Raw genomic sequence first — 23,201 nt, 5'->3', positions numbered from 1 at the left:
GAAATCAGTTTCCAGAGCGGGGAGGATTTGGGGGGCTGGTATGAAATCAGCAAGTAGATATTGTCTGTACCAGATAAGGCATTACTGAAGGGGAGTAACTTTACTATCTGTTAGAGACAATTAGTTGCAGATTCCTTACCTTAGAATAAATACCCAAGCGATACCATCCCCAGAGGTGGTCCTGCAGGAACGAACGGGCAAAGCGCCTTTCTTTTTGGACGTGACAGTCCAGGCAGTAGTGTTTGGTAAACGTGTGCAGATATGCCAATGTTGTCACCTAACTGATGTCGACTGGAATTCTGCGAGGTAATGCAGTGATTGCAGCTTTTGCCCAGGTAGAATGAGCATGCAAACCTTCTGGGGGCTGCTTTTTTGCCAGTGCATAGCAGATCTTAATGCAGAGGATGTCCCATCGGGAGATGAGCCCCTTCTGTACTGCCCAACCTTTGTCAGTTATGTGGGTGCGAACAAAGAGTTGATCATCAATCCAGAACTCTTTTGTACGATCAAAGTAGAGCGCCAATGCTCTTGTTTGGGTCTAGGCAATGAAGTCTCTCCTCTTCCTTAGATGGATGTGGGGGGGGGGGGGGGCTGCAAAAAGTAGGCAAGGTGATGGATTGGTCTACATGAAAGGGCGTGACCACTTCTGCCAAAAAGGAAGCCCTAGTACTACTGTGTCAGGATACTTGGAAAGGTAGGGCGGCTTAGATGACAATGCCTACAGCTCACTCACCCTGTGGGCAGAGGCAATGGCCACAGGGAAAGCTGTTTTCCAAGTGAGAAGCCTGACAAGGACAATTGTGGAAAGGCTCGAAAGGAATGCACATCAGAAATGTCAAAATCAATTTCAAATCCCATTGGGGCATAATGAACGGGGAAGGAGGAAACACGTGTAAGATCTTTGAGGAACCTATTTACAGTAGGAGACTTAAAGAATGTTGATCAAGCGCCCTCAGAAAAGCAAAAATTGCAGACAAATAACCCATGAGAGTGCCCAAAGCAGAGCCCTGCTTGACCAAAAAAAGTACAAACAACAGAACCTCAGAGAGGCAGAAAGGGGGGTCAAAAGATTTCTGTGCAACATGCCACAAATTTCTTCCGACAGGTGTATACCATTTTGGTGGAGGGACGCTTGGCTGCCAAAATTACATTACAGACTTCGGGAGGAAGGTCAAAGGCTGTCAACTGTTGCCACTCAATCTTCACGAAAGAAGGCGGAGAGTTGACCGGTTTGGGGGGAGAACCCTCCCCTGCTGCTGTGACAGAAGATCCTCCAGAGGGTGCAGTCTGATCGGAGGATCGATGGCCATGCTTAGAAGATCGGGATATCAGACTCTCCATGCCCAGTCCAGAGCCACAAGGATGACATGGGCCCGGTCGTTCTTGATAACTCTCGGCAGAAGTGGTATGGGCGGAAAGGCGTACAGGAAGCCTGAGTTCCACTCAAGACGAAAAGTGTTGCCAAGCAATTGCCACCTTGGAATCTTCAACATGAAATAATGCTGACTTTGCATGTTCTCTGCGGAAGCAAACAGATCTAACCAAGGCTATTGGCATTGCTGAAAGAGACCTTGCGCCACCTCTTGATGGAGACGCCACTTGTGATCGACTAAGCATTGTCGGCTGAGTTTGTCCGCTCAGGCAATCAGAAAGCCCGCCAGATGTTGAACCACCAAGAAAATGCCCTGTTGTTCCAGCCACGTCCAGAAGTGCAGAGCCTCCTGACAAAGTGTCCATGATCCCACCCTACCCTGCTTGTTGCAGCATCATATGGCAGTGGTGTTGTCCATGAATATCTGCACTATATTTCCCTTGAGAGAGGGAAGAAATGCTTTCAATGCTAGTCTGATTGTCCAGAGATCCAGCTGGTTTATGTGTAGTCCTGACTCCACGGAGACCAGATGCCTCTGATCCTCGCCTCTCCCAGAGAGCCACCCCAGCCCAGGAGTGACACATATACCACTACTGTCAGATCTGTTTGGGGAACAGAGAGGGATATGCCTTTGACCAAATTGCAGTTCATTAACCACCACTGCAGATCTTGTGCAGTTCCCTCCAAGATCTGGACCATGTCAGAGAGATTACCCTGATGCTGAGCCCACTGGAACTTCAGGTCCCAATGCAAAGCCTGCATATGCCATCTGGCATAAGTCACCAGCAGGATTTAGGAGGCCTTGAAGCACAGCAGACTAATAGTCATTATCATGATCCCAGATAGAGGCTGAAACATCGGTATCATATCCTGCACTTGCTGCTCGGCAGAAACTGCACTGTGTCCAGAACAGCTCCAATGAAGGAGTGTGTCTGAGAGGGAGTCAGGTGTGATTTTGGCATGTTTACAGTGAACCCCAGCGAATGCAGGAGGTCTGCCGTATCTGGAGGTGGGAGACATCAGTCTGAGGCGAGCCTGCTTTCAGCAGCCAGTCATCGAGATAGGGGAAGACTGAAACCTCTGATCTGCACAGATGAGCTGCGACCACCACCATCACCTTGGTGAACACCCAAGGGGTGCTGGTAAGGCCAAAGGGGAGCACGGTGAACTGAAAGAGCTCATGGCCTACTGTGAACCACAAGTAACATCTGTGGGCAGGCAGGATGGGAATATGGAAATACGTGTGCAGCAAGTCCAAAGCTATCAACCAGTCTCCTGGGTTTAGGGAAGACCAACCCTGAGCCAACATGAGCATTTTGAACAGGATTGGACTGGCTGGACTGCTGATTCCATGATCCACGAGGTCGTGGATCCCATGTCCCCAGCCACGCAAATGATGGCAGCATGTGCGGCATGGTGTCTGGACAGGAATGGATGCGGCTGGGTGCCCCTTCTGCTGCCATCATAGCCACAAAAGTGGCGAAAAGCAGACAGAGGGATGAGGGACAGCTGTAAGGCCCAAGGACCTGGCCATAGCATGAGAATCCTTGAAGCACTTCTATGCCGAATCTGCCTTTTCTTCATAGAGATGGGTGCCGTCAAAGGGCATGTACATTAGATTGGCTTGGACATTCCCCGAAAAGCTAGAGGCCCTCAACCAGGCGTGGCTCTCACTGCCGATGAAACTGCTCTGCCCAGTGACTCGGTCTTGTCCAGTCTACATCGGATGGTGAACTTTGCTGCCTCTCTCCCATCAGCAACTGCTTGGGAAAGTACAGCCCGGGCCTCCCCTGGGACCTGTGACAGCACTTGCGGACCGATATCCCACAGCATGTAGGAGTAATGGCTCAAAAGACATGCAGTGCAGGCCTTTCGCACCCCCAGGTAGGGAATCTAGGGGTGCGAAAGGGAAAACGCTATGTGAGGTAGAGGCTTGGTTAGTTAACCAAGCTCTTAGGGGTGGGGTGTTGCGTAAGAAAACTTGAGTTGCCTGGAGCAGGGCGATGGTGGCGGGCATTTGTCCTCTTCACAGGAGCCCCTGTGCTGTGTTTGGGCCAGGTAGCCAGCAGGATATCTGTAAGGGCTTCACTGAGGGGGAACAGCGGTTCAGAGGATAAAGCTCTAGGTTGTAGAACCTCTATCAGAAGGTTAGTCTTGACTGCCATCGAAGGCAACTCAAGGTCCAGGACCTCAGTTGCTCTTCGCACCACCATAAAATATAATGCGCCCTCCTCTGTAGCCCCAGTAGGGGGAGGAAGCAAGCCAGTATTTGGGGAGGTATCCATTCCACTGGCTTCACCCAAGTCTGTACACCAGTCCATAGGGTCTTAGAGCTGGTATTTGAAAGGGCCCAGGGACCCCTCCCATTCCTTACCATGACCTGGCCCATAAGAAAGGCGTCAGGACCAGAGTCAGGGAAGGTCAAAGTGGTATGACAGATGCCATCCCGGATCCAAGCATGGATCCATGGGTGCCCCTCAGAGCAGAGGCCACCGGAGAAGAACCCCAAGGGGCGCGTCAGTGGTGTTGGACTGCCCAAAAATGAGGTGCATGGCCTTATAGAATTCCTTCAGTGGGGCAAGGATCGCTCAGACTCCCGGAAACTCAGTGAAGCGCAGTTGGCCCTGATGCAGGCTCCACAGAGGGAGGCCTAAAACGATGATGCTCCCGCTTTCTCATCAGCCGACAAACGAGGTGAAGTCAAAGAACCTTTTATCTTCTTCGATTTCCTCTTACACTTCAACTTACCCGATCGTCCAGAGGAGTGGGATGAGGGAGTGGGGGTGAAGGAGTTGGCAGGGGGAACTCCGCTACGGATCTCAAGACCTTCCTTTCGACCAAGAATGACTTGTGCGGAGTAGAGCATCGGGCTGCCATCAGCTTTATCAACCTCTTCTTCAAAGCCTTTGGATGCATGGCCCGACACTTAGAGTACAACTTCAGGTTGTGGTCGCGCTCCAGGTACCAAAGGGACATGAGGTGCAGATCCATCATGGACATCGCCTGATGGCAGGACCTGCAGGGCTTGAACCCAGCCTTCCTCAATGACATACCTAGAGCAGCAGGACTTAGCATGTGGAAAAAAACGTTTGACAAAAAGTTTTTAAAAAAGGGCAGTCAAAAATTGAATGAGGTGTAGCTCTCTTCGGATCAGCGCTGGCTGGCGTGGAAAGAAAAGAACTGACAGCGCGCCGGGGTGGCGCCTATGTAGGACCTTCAATGTCTTATCTGGCACAGACTATGCAGACGACAGACGTGGAACAGATTGATGCCACCTAACTGTGCACAGGGGTACTGCTCAAGAAAAATCTCCACATACAGACTGACGCCTGTGGGAAATTCTAAGGTAAGGAGTCTGCAAGTAGGTGTCTCTATCAGATATTATCTTTTGTATTGCTGGAAGTTAATGTTCTCTTTAGCATGTTTCTCTAGTAATTCCAATTCTTTTGTGGACTGGAACACTGAGAGAAAAGTCGCCTGGAGGATGGAGCATGGACGGCTGTGTTTCCTGCCTGCTCTGCACTTTACTGGTGTTTCAATATGGAATAAATTATCCTAATTAAAATACTGTAGGGAATCGTTACTTGACAGGGATGTCCATAATACCACCCAGCAAATATTAATCAGGCATCCTTCAACCACAGCTCAAGAAGCTGTCACGTTTTTTTGTGGTGACCTGTTAAGTCAGACAGTATGGACAAGCAGACTTTGAACCACTGAGAAACACTCACTTTTATTTCATTCATCTAAAAATTCAAGCCTCGCACAGGTGGTGTGTGTGTGCAGCCTTCCTCCCTACCCTCAACTGACTCAACCATCAGGGACTGGTTACAGACTGTCTAACACACACACACCAAGTAAAGCAAGCAAAGCATGAAATACATACAATCATGAATCATCAACGGGAGCTCGACTTACACAGAGATCACAGAAACAGTGAAAGGAATCCATCAGCTGAAACTGGCTTAACAAAGACCCTGAATGGATGGCCCAAAATTAGTAGTTAAATCTCAGTCTTCTGAAACAATCAAGGGTAACCATGTCAAGTTAGCTCTCTGCAGACAGAGTATATAGATGTGCGGGAAGCAGGTCAAAAAATCCTTGTGAAATGTAGACAAAATCTTTGGTTTAGGGTGGACTCATGCATTTAACTATCCTTTAATATTCTTCTAACCCATAAAGACCCATCACACCCGGACTCCAACAAGTTGTCTGCGAGCAGCAGGAACAATGCTTCACAATCTCTGACAACTGCTGGCTCTAAAAGAGAAGAAGTGACAGAAGATTTGTGAAACAGCAAACAAGTACCAAGTGGAGCCTTGTGTCACCCCATAGCCAAGGCTGATGGGCTCCGAGGAGATGATCATGATAATATGAATGATGCTCCGCAAGGAGCATACAATGAAGCTGGCCTAAGAGGCTTCAATGCACAGAGTCACTGCCTAGCTAGTAATCACAGAACAAATACACAGGAGAAGCTGCACATCTCTTGTCTGGCAGTCTACATTGGTATGGAGATTGAATTGTGAAACCAGGAAATGTCCTGCTTCTGCTACGAACAGGCACCTTCTGCCTGTGAATAGAGAGGTGTCTGTTCACCTCAAGGAAAAAGGGTCGTTTGCAACAGGATGCTATTGAGACTGTTTCTCGCAGTATGGAAATGTGGGTACTGAGAGGCTGCTAAACATGTATCAGAGAATGTGGGGTTTTGCTAAAACATGATGACTGATGTACAAACAAAAAGATTTATTTTGGGCTTTTAGGTACGTCCCCTAGGGACTTATACGCCCAATGTGGGATGTAGTATAGCCTTTCACCACAACAAGTGGGATGTTAAAGGCATAAAAGGAGGGCCGATAAGCGGCCTTCAGCACTGTTGGCAATGCAGAAGTCTTAACATATCAGACTGAAATGTTCTGATATTGTTTGGACAATAAATTAGTCAACTGCCAACTGGTTAGAGCAGGTCTAGTTCCAAAGGCATTTCTGTCCCTTTTCCGCACATTTTAATGTCTCTACATGGTCTTAACAAGATGGAAACTGGTACATCTCTCTGCTTTAAGTAGTACAGAGGCTGTCCCATAACACTAGAAGAGGCTCGAGAATGCCATTCGACAGATCCCATAGGGTGTAATCTGCCATTACTAACAGGATTTACAAAAGTAAATCCACCTTAATGTACTCCACCTGAATGTACTCGTGAAGAGAACCTGCAACCAAACTACCAACTGCGATGGCTAATATGAGTTAAAGGATACACACAAGTTATAACTTGAAAGAAACAACCACTAATTAAAAGTATTATAATTTTGTTCATTGTCAGATTCCTTACAGGAACTGAAGACCTTGCAGAAGCAAAATGCTACAACTTCGCCGTACACCTTCGTTGATATATTGAATAATGGCATGAACACCACAGCCTTTCTCTGCGTGGCCCACCATCACTCAGGTACGATTACTTATCTGCAACACACTAACTCTCTTAGAACTGCTTATTTAAACACTGCCTAAACATGCAACTGAAAGAAATGGCCTGATAGTAAAAGATGACTTAGATATTTCATTACTGACTGTGAGAAATTGGGTTATTGATTGAGGTTGGGTGAAAGCAACAGCCACAATTCTTGTCAGGGTGAAACACAAGCAAACCCCAAATTAACCCATACTTCACCCTCTTGATAGCTTGGCACAAAGCAGTCACACTTAATTTAAAGGCAATGTGCAAATTATTTCAGCTCTGTCAACAGTAATAAAGTGAAAATATAACACAAATAAAATACCACACCAATTTGGAAAAATAATAGTAAAAGTTTAGGGACCAAACTCGCCCTACAGAGAAATGTACCTTAAATCCTGGATGCGGACAGTTATGACATACAGCGGCAGTCCCAAGGAGTGATGAGAGGTCGGCACTGAAGATGCTTTGCATCGTGTGCAGTGGCATTTCCAATAAGCTGCAATGTGGGCTTGGAGCAAGGCTACATGGGTTCTGATAAGGAGCAGCTGCGTGGTCCACATCAAGGAAGCATCATGCAGGGGCAGTTCCGATGAGCTGAGAGGGCTGTGATGCATGCTTGCAGCATTAGTACCAAAGAGTTTCATTGGGTTTTGCAGCTGTTCTGGTAGAGACCACAGCTGGGCTGGCAGAGTACCTCTTCCAAGGGTCCATTACTGGAGGGGCACTATGTGGGTGGTTAAGATTCACAGCAGGCAGAGGCCAGGTGCTTGGGTCGAAGTGGTGAAAGCCTCTTCTGTCCCTGAGGATCTTATTAGGAGGCGAGCCAACTTGCCTTTGGAGTCACGTTGGTGGTCCTGGGTTAAAGATGCAGGTCTATTACTTCTCACACAGACAGCAGACAACAAAGCAGCAGAGGAGTCCTTCTTGCAGCAGAGCAGCACAGCAATCCTTCTGAGTCTTTCACAGGTCCAGAAATGTACTGAAGAGTACACCATTTATACCTGGTGCCCACTTTCAAGTTGTAGAAGCTTCCAGAGTACATCCCCCCTCATCCCCCAGCGAGGTGTCTGGAAATTCCTTCTCTGGTTCTAGCTTCTCTGAGGCAGAGTATTTGCGAAGTGCAAGTGTGGCAATTGACAGCTCCCCTCCCCTATCCAATATCCTGACAAAGATGGCCCTTCCTGACAAACACCCTTTGTCTTACTGTCTGGGAGTAATACACAAAGACCAACTGCCAGCTACACCTAGTCGGTTGACCTAGGATACATGATGCAGGCACCAAATGATTAGGACCAGAAAACACCAATTTTATAAAAGTAGCATTTTCAGAATTGTGACTTAAAATCCAATGTTACCATTAAAGAGGGATTTAAATTACTATTCTTTAGAAATCAAACTCGACTTTCCTATCTGCTCCAATTTGAAAGTTTTCACTTGCAATTTGAAAGTTTTCACTTGCAATAAGTAAGAGGGTATGTTATGTTATGACAATTTGTATAATGCACTAATCACCTGTAAGGGTATCCTAATAAACCAATGTTATCCTATAAAGGGGGTAGGCCTTGTAGGAGTGAAAAACGAATTTGGGCGTTTTCACTACCAGGACATTTAAAAGTTAAAAGTACATGTCCCACATTTTAAAAAATATAATGCACCCTGCCCTATGACTGTTAGGGCCTATGCTAGGAGTGTCTTATATGTGTTAAAAAGGAAGGTTTAGGCCTAGCAAAAAGTTAAATTTTAGCAGGTCAAATGGCATTTTTCAAACTGCACATGTAGGCTGCAATGGCAGGTCTGGGGCATGTTTAAAGGGCTTCCTAAATGGGGGGCACATTCAGTATTGCAGGTCCACAACTAGCATTTAATCTACAGGCCCTAGTTACATGTAGCACCACTTTACTAGGGACTTATAGGTAAATTAAATATGCCAATTGATGTGTATGCCAATTTCAACATGTATAAAGGGGACAGCACAAGCACTTTAGCACTGGTTAGCAGGTAAAGCGTGGAGAGTCCTACGCCCAAGAAAAATAATTTCAGTAAAAACAGGAAGAGTAATGCAAAAAGGTTTGGGGGAAGACCACTCAAAGGCTGTCAGGTCTAACACTGACTGAAACAAGATTTGTTTGTAAAATAGACAATCAGGTAAAAAAGGAAATGGGATGGGGTACCGGCCATTACTAGAGGTTACAATGCCTAGCCAGCCAATTACTGTACATAAAGATACTGAAAATGTTTTTGAAAACACTGAGCTTCAACTCATTCACATTTTCGATTTTACTTATTGCCTCATCTATATAAGCCCTTTTATCCTAGTATACAATGGGTTTGTAAACTAATTAACTGCGTCAGGGTTCAAGATTACATTCTCTTTAAACATATCCCTGCTCCTAATAATGACAAAGGTCGGTTAAATTTGAGGCGCCAACATCGCTGTTTACAATCTTCCTATTTTCCATTGTTCATGCTCAGATAATGTCATCATTTAATGGGATATCCCTTTCCTCAATGCAGGCCAGGCAAAAAAACCGAGAAAAAAACAAAACAAAAAAAACAACGCAGAATGACAGACTATTTATTCGTCATTGAAAGTCAGTCAATAGAGTAGACCTAGAGCCCAATTTAGATGTTGGCTGTAACGGTCCCACCGTTGAATTTCTGGCTAAAAATCAATCCATGGCCTTGGCGGTTCACCCACCTGATTCAGATGTTGGCAGATGATAGCCCACTTTCATCTCACTGTCTCCGCCAAGAAACTCCACCAGTGTCGACAGCACCATTGGAAATAGTGGCATGCAGCGGGACCCAGCCATTTTTACCACTGTGCAGATTTGGATGTGTCTTACCGCCAAGTCAATTGTGGCAGTCCGACCTGCACACCTGAGCTGGCAGATTGGAGGGGGGGGATACTGAGGTACAAACCTACATTTTACCCCCAGTTCCACTTTTGTTTATTTGGCACAAGACTGGACAAGACCTTCCATCGCTGCTGCCACTGGACCATGGAAAAAACATGACCCCCCCCCTTCCATCGTAGGACTCGAAGGTAGGGAATCTGCGTTGCCAGGGTATGTTGGGTGGGCACTGCACATGAGTTTGGGACCACTGCAGTCATTTACATGTCACAGTCATTTCTTTAAATTACTCTGACATGCATATGGCAGGAAAACAATTGTGTTAGAAATGGATGGGGGCACACTGGTACAAGACACATATGGCACACATACACACATAATTTTGGTGTCAGTATTCATTGCCAAATGAATGCTGGCACCACAATGACGTGACGTTCATACTTGTCATCTGTGTCCATGTGTGCACATTACAATGGGACCTGGAGCTGTGATGTTGTGCTGCCCATAGTGTATATGAGTCTGTAAGTGTATGTATGTGCACAACGCAATTGGCTGGTTGAGATGGCAAGAGCTGGAGTGGGGTGATGTGGTAGTGTCAGTATGTGTGCCACCTGCAAATGGGCCTTATGTTGTTGTGTATGCTTGGTTGTGTTGCTGTGTGTTAGATTCAGGAGAGTGTTGATATGCGGCAGACGCTGTATGTAGTTGTGTTGGTTGTAATGTGTTTGGGTGCAGTATCAATGGTGTGTGTAGATTGTGTCATGGATGTATGGCAATGTGTGTTTCCGGCATGTACTGGCTTGTGTTGGAATGGTAATGTATGATAGTGTGTTGAGTCGTACAGGGGGACACATACTGGTGGGTGGGGGGAAATGGCGTGTGTGTGTGTGTGGTACCGGTAGTCCATAGCCACTCCCATTGTCCATTGGGTCCAGCGCTGATCTTCCTCTGTCAGCAATCTGCCAGTATGACACTGCCTGCAGAGATGTAACATCTAAATAGGGTTGGTGGGAACCCGCCTGCCTGATAGCTAGGAAGAGCACTCTGTTGTGGCACTCTTCGGCTCAGCCGCAATACATCTAAAGATAGTGGGCAGAACACTGTCGGCTTCACAGTGTTTTCAGGTCTGCTGCCGTGGCAGTCTGGTTGTAACACTGCCAAGATCTAAATAAGGCCCTTAATCACCACTTCTGAATGCAGGAAACCCACCTCTGGTAGTCCCAGAAATGAAGGCAGCCTAAAACTAAAATTTGACAATACAAAAATGGGGGACAAATATACAATATAAAAAAATATACAGCTGAAGCAGACGAAAATATGAAATGTCCAATTATAAACAGATGATCTTTAATGGAAAACTTCCTACTACTCAAGTGAACTAATATAGTGAATACAAAAAAGATAGTTCACATTAAAATGACTTAGTTTATACATCTAGGGCCTATGCCCTTCACAATCAACCTACACCGCATGTTAAACAGAAGATTTCTACCTTAGGAGATGCGATTGACCTACGTCACTAGCTGCTACAAATTCAATATCTAAATGTCAGACATCACCCCAGTTTAGATTTGGAAACTAATTTGCCTGGAGGTCATAACATCAGTGGTCATCAGTCTCAATTCTTCCTTAGAGCAAAGAGTTGTTCCTTTGTATTTTAAGGATGCCAAAACTGGGTGTAAACCTGTCTATTATGAAAAACCTTTGCCCAATTGCCATACTGCCTGTAGACCCCAAAATTTTGGAAAACCACATAGCTAAACAACTTTGCAATTATTGACAAAACTAAAACTTGTTGGATAATTTGCAGGCGTGCTTCCACCCAGCTTATAACAGTGAGTCGGTCCTTCTCTTCGATACTGATTAGCTTAGATGTTAGAATTAGATTAGGACTATAACAATGAATTGACCTTACTGAATTTGTTAGCAGCATTTGACATGCTTGATCATGCAGTTCTACTAGGCCATGTCAAGGCAGGTGGTATTGAGGGCATGCCTTTACAGTGGCAGAGTTCCCTTCTCTTCAGAGGTAGGAAACCTGTAAATATCTTATCTTATACTGTGCACCAACTAGGAAGTTAGTTCTGAAGTGCCTGAAGGCTCCTCTCTCTTCCCTCTTCTCTTTAACAGCTACATGAGCCTCCTAGTGAGAACCTTATCCAAAAAAGGCATTATCATTTACATGTCTGCTGTGCCTTGACAGCAATCCCACTTCACACCATGACTTTAAAAAAACTATTAAATTCATCTGGCGATGCATGGGCAGCAGTAGGCTTAAGTTTAATGTAGAGAAAACTAAAGTTATGGTCAACAATAGCATAAATGATTTATGGGTTGATTCCAACTGGCCAACTCACATTCAGATAATGCTAACACTCTATATTTTGGACTTTTGGACTCTAGGAATATATCCACTTCACAAACTAATTTATCCAGAACACTGCTGTATTTTAATCCTGCGGGATATTTAGTCCTACTGCACTAGCTACTGCCTTCACTGGCTATTGATTAAGCAACTTATCAATGTTAAGGCTCTTTGTATTGCGTGTAGAACACTATTTGACAAGGCCCCATCATTTACCTAGTGATATCTATTTATATTGAGATTTCTGTGGAATCTAATGCAATGGGTGAGAGAAAAATATTAAAGCAGATTTAATTTCAACTAATTATGGGTGGAAATTATGTCTGTACAGGAGGAGATTATGATTATGTATTGTTTATTGATAACACCACAGCCTTGTAATAGTACATTAGTAATAATAAAAAGTCAATATACAAGACACTTCAATAAAAGGCTACAAATTACATTACAACGTAACCATTCAGAACAAACAGTAATGCCTTTGCATAGTCCATCCCTAGTAGCCTTTTCCTCTACTGATCCCAGCCTCTGATATTTCTCCTGCCCTTAACTGTATTTGTTTTGAATGTATGTACTGTTAATCAATTAGAAGTGATAATGATTTCTAAATTGTTTATGCTATATAACTGTAGATTCTCAATAGAGCATCCTTATGCTGTTACTTTTGTGTTTAGCTGTTGTGTGCCTCTTCGGGGAGCAAACAGCTTTGGTTCAGCTTTGAAGCTAATGAATCTCCCAGTCTCTCTAGTTCAGTGCACTCAGAGCTTTCTCAGTTGCTGTGCAGCATGGTTTGAGATTGCCTAGTGATAAACTTGTTCAGTCATGTCAACTAAAGTTCTTTTAACGCTGACAGGTGGGCCGTCATCTTAGGTCCACGCCATGTCCTGGATGCAGGGTCTTTGCTGCCACTGCCTCTGGGGCTTGCTTTCTATGACCATTCTTTTGAAGCCAGAACTCTTGTATGCCATGTGTCATGTCCAGTGAGAGGTTTGTAAAATGCAGTGGCAGCCTTGTCATAAGATGCTGAGCAAGGCATCGGAAATCATGGCAGAGTGAACTCCTTAACACAATGGGGTGATGTCACATGTATACATAGATACTAGTGGTAAATATTGGACTTAAAAGTCGATTGTTAAGTCTGTGTTCAACTAGATTTGTGAGCATTTGTGCCAAAATGGAAATGCAATTTACATGCAGATAGGAAGTTTCCGAGGCTACAAGAAGTATAGATTTGGAACTTCATACCCTATTGAACAGCTAAGGACAAAAGTACCACACCACCAATAAACCTCCACAATATCCAAACACTTGCCCACTTCTAAGGGTTGGCTGTTCATTAACCCAGCATTTAGAAAATTGATATGAGAGAGGCAATAATTAAAGTAGTGTAGATCACACAACAGTCTTTTTTGGAGATGAAGAAACTCTCCAAACTTTGTAGTATAAGGAATGTATTATCTTTATTCAATTAGTTTAAAAAAAAAAAAAAAAAACACCCAATATATTTTGCTCTCACATGAGCTTCCTCAGGAGTGTAACAAACAAATACCAATAAAAACATATTTAAAAAAAACATGTGATTATTAAAAACCAAAACAAAAAAATGAACTTAAAAAGGTGTTCAATAGTATGTTTATTCGGACTGTAGTCCATCAAACAACTGGAAAACAATATTACATAAAAATAAACAAATATATCTTTAAAATCACAGGAAATTATCCACTAAATCGCTCCAATCCTAAATAAATAACATAAAATGTCACTCTCCCAATAAAACTATACATTTTCAGCATTTTTCAAACTTTCTTTAGTTGCCCTTAAGTAAAATCCTATAGAACAGGTGACACCAAAAAATTCCATTCTAGATAAACATTTCAGAGCCTTTTGCCGCTCTGTCACCCCGTATTTCAATACAACTGGTTATAAAACATTTTGACAGCCAGATCTAAATACTAAGCAATCCATTAAAATATGCACATTTGAACATTTCACCCCTAATCCAGAGCTACAAAAACCATCAGTTTACTTTAGCGATTTAGCTATCTCATGATAAGAATACAAAGGGTTGACTTCAATTTGTAATTTAAAAAAATCCTGCCTGATAATTCCATCCATATACGACAATGTAATCTTTACAACTCTTGTCACCAATAACCTATCCCAAAATGTCACTACAGCTCTTTCAGCCAGGCAGGACCATGATGTTAACCCTGTTTCTAGCCTTATGACTTGGCCCATAGAGGATCTGGGAAGATGGAGTATCCTTTTTAGGCATCACCTTTCAATTTTATCCTAGTTCCTAGTCCTACTTAAATACATAATATCTGAGCCATATAGCCATTTTGTCTGCACCAATGCTATATATGCTGTCAAGATTTGGTCTAACCTAGGGCCTCCAAACTCTTTCCTGAATTTACTCAGTCCCATAAATGCTGGGAGGGCATTATCTTTAATTACGTCCAAAAGCATCATTCATCTTAATTTTGAAGTAAAATGCATAACACAATAACAATACATTTCCACTTCTTCTATCCTTTCCTTTCCAGGATACCACTTAAATTCTTTCTTTCTCCAAAAACCAGGATTTTTTCGTGTTTTGGTTTAGCTTGCACAGCACTTGCACTGTGCTTGCGAAGTCTTTAAAGGAAAATGAGAACCTGCACCTAATTCACCCCTTACTTACCTGAACTTCCTGTTTGTTCATTCAAACGTCACTTGAATTTACTCCTTTTTTTCTTGGCTAGCAGGTCACTTACTGCTCTTCTACTCTTCTGTTCTGCTTTTGCTGTCCCGTGGAGCGTGGCCAAACTACACCTTCGTTTTTTTGGTGATTGGTTACTTGTTAGTGTTTAAACACCAAAAAAAATTAACTAAGCACAAGTCAATTTGCATTGAAGTGTGTGTAACCATGTCGGCCATCTTGCAATGGAGTATCGAGTGCAGATGTAAAGCAAGCAGCCAATCGGCTCCTTCTGTTGTGTTTTTCACTACTTAATAATTGCATTTCTGATGATTAACAGATGTAAATATTAAAATTATTTGTTTGTTCGTTTCTTAAATTACCCCTCTGTCATTTTTAAAGAAAAGTCAATTGTATTATTGGGCGAAGTTTTATTTCAAATTGTTATTCTCTCAGTGACTTATAGTCACACGTGCAGTTATTTTGCAGGCACTAGGGTCATGATTTGAGTAGTGCAGTAGGTGCAATGGCAAAAGGCCCAAAAGTTGTCAGAACTCCTCTAATCACCAAATACTGCTATATTTTACTACTAAACAGACAGTAACAAGTGCAGTTATCTTATAGGCACTAGGATCATGGTTTTAATAGTGCAGCGGGACAGTGGCACCAGTACCACAAGGTGTCAGAAACCCTCAACACAGATTATTGCTAGATGTTACTACTAAACAAGCAGTCACAAGTGCAGTTACCCCGCAGTCAACAGAGTGCATAACTTTAGAGATTCTTTCGTTAAATTACCTACATTTGAAGTATCGGTGCAGTGAATGCCTCTGTCTCCTTAAGAATGAACTTATCAACTAACTTCCACGGGTGCTCATCTGCTTTACTCCTTTTGACTAGTCGCCAATCAAGAAAGCTCCGGGTACTCATGCAGGCGCAGGGATTTGGAGAAAGGAACTTCTGTGAGCCTGCCATCTCATAGTCGTTGGGAAACCAGTAGCAGCCCTCAAGTAATGTCCAGTCTCTGTGCCTAACTAGTCCACCACTCAGTCTTCCGTTTGATGATAGCTTCCAGGAACGGCAAATAAACCTGCTTCCACATGGACAAGGAAGCGAATTATCTGGAGTGGTATGGGAAAATGATGAACCAGTCCAAAGGTCTCAAACTGAGGTAGGTTGTGGTCAGGGGCACAATTCTTCAACTCATATCAGCAAACGTAATGTTTATAATCTCATAATATTTATATCAATAAATGACACCTAAAAGCAAAATGTACTTAATCAGCCACACATAATCAAACCAATTACTAACACCACGTTTATAGGTGTCTCTGTCAAAGTGTTAAGGGTAATGTGACATGTAATTATAACTGAAAGATAATTTACAGCATTTGTAGCTGTGTCCGTTTCATTAAGAGTGAGATAGCAAGTTTTGCATCTGGTGTGTAGGTTATGGTTTGCATGGCTGCAGTGGGACTGATTATGTGCTTAACCATAACTTGTGAATTGGAAGGTGTTTTTAGGTTCCACTTGCACGCTGTTCTGGAGAAATCTTTTGTTGATTAAAAAAATTAAGAAGGTGTTTAGAAAGCGCCCCTTTCTTACATGAACTTACCACTGGCTTGGTCCACTGTTGCGCCAATTTCCATGCTTCTGATTGGTCAGCATGTCATCTGCTTCACTTCCTGCTGTCTTCTTTGCCGTTCATGGCTGAGCCAAATACTCCTTCCAGTCACTTGCAATTGGACACAGGCCAGTGTCCTTCCTCTGGATGTGATGCTCAAGGTACTTCTTTTTTCTATCTGCATGCCATCCTCTTTTGCGGGCGTCCTCTTTCTTCACTGACATCTTTCTTCGCTGCAGTCGTCTCTATCTTCTTTCTTCGCTGCTGTCTTATCGGTCTTCATTCTTCACTGCCATCTTCTGTCTTCTTTCTTTGCTGCCATCTTCTTTCTTCTTCCCCGCATGCTGTCTTCTTTGTCTTCTTTCTTCGCTGCCCTTCTTTCTAATATTTATAATCCAGTTAGATAGAAAGATGAAGAAAGAAGACAGAAAAGACGGCAGCAAAGAAAGAATACAGCAGCAAAGAAAGAAGACAGAGAAGATGGCATGCGACGAAGATGAGGGCACCGAAGAAAGAAGACAGCATGCGGTGAAGAAGAAATAAGATGGCCGCAAAGAAAAAAATACAGAGAAGATGGCATGCGGTATAGAAGGGAGAAGACAGCATCAAAGAAAGAAGACAGAGAAGACGGCATAAGGCGCAGAAGAAAGATAGCTTACGATTCAACAGGAATCATAGGCTTTTATTCAATCCACTCTGATTCTTTTTAGGACCAATTTCCCAAAGGCCTTCCCCCCCGCATCCATTAGGCCAATTAGCCTATAGTTCTTAGGATGTGAGGTTAAAAAGTACATCTGTGCTCAACTTCAACAGTACCAAGTACTCTGCATGAAAACCTATCTGGCTGAAAGAAACATTATACCACATACATTATAACCCCAAAGTACAAGACTGATTTCCTTAATGACACATCATATAATGTATAAATGTATGATAAGAGGATACATTCATATTTCATGACATCTGGAACTGAACCCAACTAAACCTCTTCATTTGTGACAGAGCAAAACTTCCCAATTCATGAGTTCCCATAACATTACTGTGTCTGAGTAAAAACCATCACTATAAAATCACCTGCGATATAAGAAAATGTATACCTCTCAATCAGGCTTTACTCATATAAAAAGTTTAAAGGAATCTCAAAAACTAGTCCTATCTAAATCAAGACCATCATCACTACAGCACCCAGGATTTAAATATAAGATTTACCTCTCAAATTTATTGGTTCCCGTACCTGTAACATATCATTTAGTGTGCTAAAAATCATCTCCTGGCCCAGGACCTGAACATTTAGAAAGTTTTTTTTATGTATGAATCACCGAGTAGTAAAATCGTGAGAATTTCTGTAGAGTGGTCTCCGTAGATGTAAAAAAAAAAAAAAAAAAAAAAAATAAAAAAAAACACACAACACTGTCATCAATCTCCCGTACATTCTCTTCAACATCACAATTCTTTTAATCATTGCCGACTTGTATGGAACAAGCTCTGTCATTATATTTGCGGATTTTTCTTGTTTGATCATCTTATTAATCCTCCCAAAGCAAACCTCGTTGCCACCATGTTCTGAGTTATATACTAAGCTCTCCTATATAAGTATATTTTTTCAGATCGCATTTTGAGTGCGTTCCATGACACAAAATAGTGATACGTCCAATCTCAAATGAATTTCAAAGTGCCATAAACTAGCAGACTCCATTTGAGTATTCACGGCGCATTCGGACCTAAAATATTCCCACTATGCTCCAAGCTATGCATGCACACTACAAATTTAAGAATCAAATTACATATTATAGACATCACATGGCATAAGACTGTGGTACATCCATCCTCAAATGTATGCCAGAACGCCACAGACCAAAAACCTCATTATGGTGTTCGCGGCGCACCAGGCCCACAGGTATACGTCCTTGTGCTGCAAAAATATGAGCACATCAAACCACCAATCTCCGTACAGTAAATAAAGGGAGCGAGGACAGAAAACTCACCCATGTATTGTGTCTATTGCGACCATTTTGTGTTTAGACAACCACACGGAATGTGATGGTCCATCTTTCTTTTATTTGTAATATGGACAACTGGGGCTCTCCACACTAACTGTAGAATGCCATCTTAGGTGTCGCTACAGTGAAGGAACCTTTTATGTGCACCATTTTGCTCGAATCAATGTCACACCATCAAGAAACCTTTTGTGAGCAGTGTTCTAAGCCCATATCCAAAACAGAGAAGACTGAAGTAAGTCTATACCACATGTCCCGAAGATCATAAAGACAATTGAGCTGTTGCCTACACTAATATTATGTCGTCCCCCTGAAATCAACCAGCATCAGAAATATAGCCATTGGGGTCATCTTGAAGTTGTAATGCACATATTAGTTCCTCAAACAAGGAAACCACTATTCAAGCCCAAATGGCCATTCATCTTACATTACCTACCAAATAAACTCGACCCATTGACAGATAAACACATACCAACCTCAACTTAAGCTAGTGACATAATATGCTTCTACATTTGAACCTATAATATAATATGTACCTGTGTCCAAATAAGTAATTCATCCTATAAAGGTATGACATAGTTAAATATAACATTCACATGGGAAATCCACATTAAAGGCATACATGTTTTCACAAATCATATCCAGAAAGGTAGTTTATCCCATAAAACTGAATCCCATAATTTGGCTGTATAACATTCATATGGGGGCGGGGGGTCATGTTCAATTGATAAAATAGGTCCATAGGCACATAGTTCTTCACACATATACAAGTGCCTCCTGATTATCTCTAGCTAATGATGGCCTTCCATTATTTTGCGTCCTACACAAACAACTTGTTCTTCCTGGCTCTTCTTTTTCGCTGATTTGGAGGATAATTTTTGAAAAATCTTTGAAACAAGGGGTAGTCCTTGGCCTTAGCTATTGACTCTATTATGGGATTCAAAGCTGAATCCAAATTTGTGTCATCTGGTATCCGTGCTGCAAATTGCTGGACTGAGTCTCTGTGAGGGTTAAGGCGGCATAGCTAAAAGTGTAGGGGTCTCACCCCCCTACCGGCAAATCAAACTGTTCTTGTTGGGTATCTTGGGTCTATAGCGAGTGCATTGGCAGCGTTTGAACACTGGCGCTTCTGTCCTTTTGGACTGCCAAGCGATCTTGCGTCACCTTTCTCCTTGATTTCAAGGCAGAGAGGGAGTTAGGTGCTAGTGCTGCTAGCTATGAATGGTGCTGCTTCATGCTAACAAAACTCGCAAACAGCCCCTATGGGTACCTCAGAGGGAGCCCCCTCTCATGACTCCTCACGTCTGGTGCTCACCTACCTTGGGAGCCTCTGGGCTGACCGCAAGGCAAGCGAACAGGGCCAGCTAGAAGCGTCAGCATGTGATGTGTGCAAGGGGAGAGGGTCACTGACGGGTGAGTGCTAGCGCCGGGCCATTTTTAATCCATTTCCCATTTGTCTAAACAAGGAAGTTCAAACCCAAGTTCGAGCTCAGAGAGTGAATCAGGCAGAGGAACATATCGGTCACACGAGGGGCTCCAGGTGCTGCTCCATGGCACCCACTTGGAGAGGGAAAGGGGGGACACGAGGTGGGCAATGTCTGGATTCAATGGTGGTGAATGGGTATGTGTGGCGGGGTGGGAAAAGTGCAGTAAAAAAAAAGAGACGGATAAAAGAGGGCAATATCTTCTTAAGTATTTTTTTAAAGTGAAATCATGAATGAAATGCGGCAAGAGGGAGCTTTTTGTCTCCATTGGCATTGAATGAAATGCAGTAGGAGGGAGTTTTTTTTTGTTGTCTATGGGCTCTGAAGTTGGGAGATTTCGTTTAGTAAGGGAACAATGGTACAACATATCAAAATTATTACTTGTAACGTGAATGGCCTGGTAAATAAGCATAAATGTGGAGCCCTATTTCTTCAGGAAACCCATTTTAACAGTAATACTCCCAAAGTATCAATCTGGAGAAAATATTCATGGGTGTATTTCGCCTCTGCAGGGATGGCGATGAGGGGAGTGGCAATATTATTTTCTAACTCTGTTGACTGTCAGATAAAGAAAGTATTAAGGGACAGCAAGGACAGGTGGATCTGGGTAAAGGTGTGTGTAGCAGGTGATGTTCTAAACCTGCTGAATTACTATGGCCCTATATCAGATGGAACCAAGTCTTTATAATCTCACAATACAGGCAGAGGGGCCACGAGTGATAGGAGGGGAGTTTAATTTTATGAAAGATTTAAAGAAGGGTACCTCCAATAAAGCAAAGCCAAAAAGCAGCTGAAGCCAAAATCAGCCAAGCTACTTAACAATCAAAGCAAGATCTTGCCCTAGTGGATCCTTGGCACCTAGACCATCCCTGCTTTACACAATACACATGCTATTCCCAAAGGTCTGGGTCAGGCTCACGACTAGACTTTCTTCTTTTGACAGATTTGCTGTAAAGAGGCTCTGTTGAGATGCTGGCTAACACCTTCTCAGACCATTCAATATTCTCTCTTTTGGTGATTCTAGAATCATCTCAGAGAAAGAGACCAAAACGGCAGTTTGACAAATCTTTGCTTTCAGATTAAACTTGGTTAAATGAAACGAGGGATTTTATTCAGGATTGTTTTGAGCTAAACTGTAACTCTGCTCCCAACTTCATGGTAAAGGAAGCATTTAAAACCACCTTTAGGGGCAGGTGATATTCTATAAAGCTAAGCTAAACAGGGCCCTCTTTTGTAAAATCCAGAATCTCCAAGAGGTGGTTGATAATGCTATGAGTGAACTTACAAGGCTTCCCGGAGGTCCTATATCGCTAGCTGACCGTCATCTATTACAAGAGCAGTTAGCAAGGGCAAAACAAGAGCTTCAAGATTTCTTTCCGGTAGTAGAGCCTTTCAGCAGAAGCTCTACGAGGGAGAGTCGGCTGAAAGGTAAATACCTGGTGTGGTTGTCTAAAACCAAAAAGAACAGATGGGCAATACATAAAATTAAGAATCCTGCCAACAGGGCTATGGAGGCTGAAATAGAGGGGATAGCTGAGGTATTTGTATCCATTATAGGAGCATATATGAAGAAACAGAGTTGGTTCCTGGGCCAGAGTCAGAGCAGTATTTTGTTTCATTGCAGTTACCACAATTTTCTAGTGCTCAAAAAAGTGCACTGGTCAAGAAAATAGAGCTCCCGGAAGTTTCTACTGCCCTTAGAAACATGGCAAATGCCAAAGGCATTGGGAGCAATGGCATTCCTACTTAAGTATACACATTTTTTGCAGATAAGCTTCTCCCTTTTCTAACTACTCTTTTTAACCAAATCATGGATCAGATGGAGATTTCAAATTTTTTAAAAGAGTCTGTTATAGTGAGTTTTCTTAAAAAAAGACAAAAATCCTACCAATGCCAATTCATACCGCCCAATAAGCTTGTTAAATGCTGATCATAAATTATTTATGAAAATCTGGGCAGCTCAAATTGCACCAAAGGCCCAATCGATGATCCATCAGACTGGGTTTCTGCCTAAAAGATCGATGGCTGCAAATACCCACTTTCTGATTCAAGCAAACAATTATTTCACAGTTAAGGAGAATGTGGCAGTTTTAATGATGGATGCAGAAGAGGCATTGTTCCTAGTTAATTGAAAAGCATTGTTTTATATTTCCAAGAAATTTGGATTCCTGGCTCAAATTATAAATATGGTCAAGAAGCTGTATAATGGAGCAGAGACCAACATTTTTCAAGGGAAGCAATCCAAGATGAATCTTGGTTGGTAAAGAAAATCATGGTACCTGCCAAGCTTGCCCCTTATTGCCTGCTTCTTTTAACCTTTTTTTTATAGAGCCCCTTCACAATAATCCATCTATCCTGCCACCAATATGTGGGATGGCGAAAACCAAACTGTTCGCCAATGACATGATTTTATCTTTGAGAGCCGATAGCTCAAATAGCCAGAATGCTATCAATGTAATTGCTTGTTTCACACAAATAGGGGGTTATAAAGTAAACCAAGCAAAAACAGAGCTTCTATTTTTTTATTTCACCATGCTCTAAGCTTCCATCCAGTTTACAGCGGATTTCTCAATGCCCTATTAGATATTTAGGAATTTATGTTACAAGTAATTTTCCCCAACTTTTTCAGTTACATTATGGTTCAATGCTTACTAAGGTAAGAAATCTACTAGAGAGATGGACCTTTGGACCTGTAAACCTAATTGGTAGGGTTGCATTAGTTGAAATGTCTATCCTAGGATTGTTCCTCATTCTTTTTTTTGAACATCCATCTAAGAATCCCCAATGTTTACTTTTAAGAGCTTGATGCTATTATTAGAAATTTTATATGGTGCAATAATCAGCTTAGGATAAAAATAATGGTCCTACAACTTGACACTGTCCAAGGTGAGTTAGCGCTGCCACATTTTCCAAAATACTCACACGACACAGTAGTCAACTCTGTGGTTCAGTTAGCAGCAGCACCCATGTCTTTTTACAAACTGCGAAGCGCCCCAAGAAATCAAGATACAGAGTGGTAGACGCCTTGAAATCTCGTATCCAGTTATGTTTTTTTAATCCTGGGGGGTCCCTGCATGCCATGTCTATACCCTATTACAAGACTGTGAGATCTGGAGGCTGGCATTATCCAAAGGAACCCTACGGGCATGGTAAGTTATGAGGTTTGATAAATTGGGGGATTTTCATTATGGTTCAAACCTGATTTCATGGGGTCTAATTACTCAGTAATTTGACAGCTAGAACTTGCCATTATTTCTCAGTTTTAATCAAATAATCAGTTTTCTAAAAATCAATTATCTGGTAATGAAGGAAGACCCTCACCTGCTAGCTCATCGTATTAATGAAACCAAGCTCTCGGGAATGGGA

General features: G+C 42.7%; 1 protein-coding gene across 1 annotated transcript in view; it reads right to left on the bottom strand.

Annotated features, from left to right (window-relative positions):
- Window positions 1–23,201, bottom strand: part of TGDS (TDP-glucose 4,6-dehydratase) — a 377,842-nt gene that overhangs the window by 9,940 nt on the left and 344,701 nt on the right. The gene's annotated exons all lie outside the window — the stretch shown is intronic.

This window comes from Pleurodeles waltl, chromosome 8, assembly GCF_031143425.1.
Source record: "Pleurodeles waltl isolate 20211129_DDA chromosome 8, aPleWal1.hap1.20221129, whole genome shotgun sequence".
NCBI lineage: Eukaryota > Metazoa > Chordata > Amphibia > Caudata > Salamandridae > Pleurodeles > Pleurodeles waltl.
Note: the sequence above shows the minus strand (reverse complement) of the source record. Positions and strands in the feature narration are given on the sequence as shown.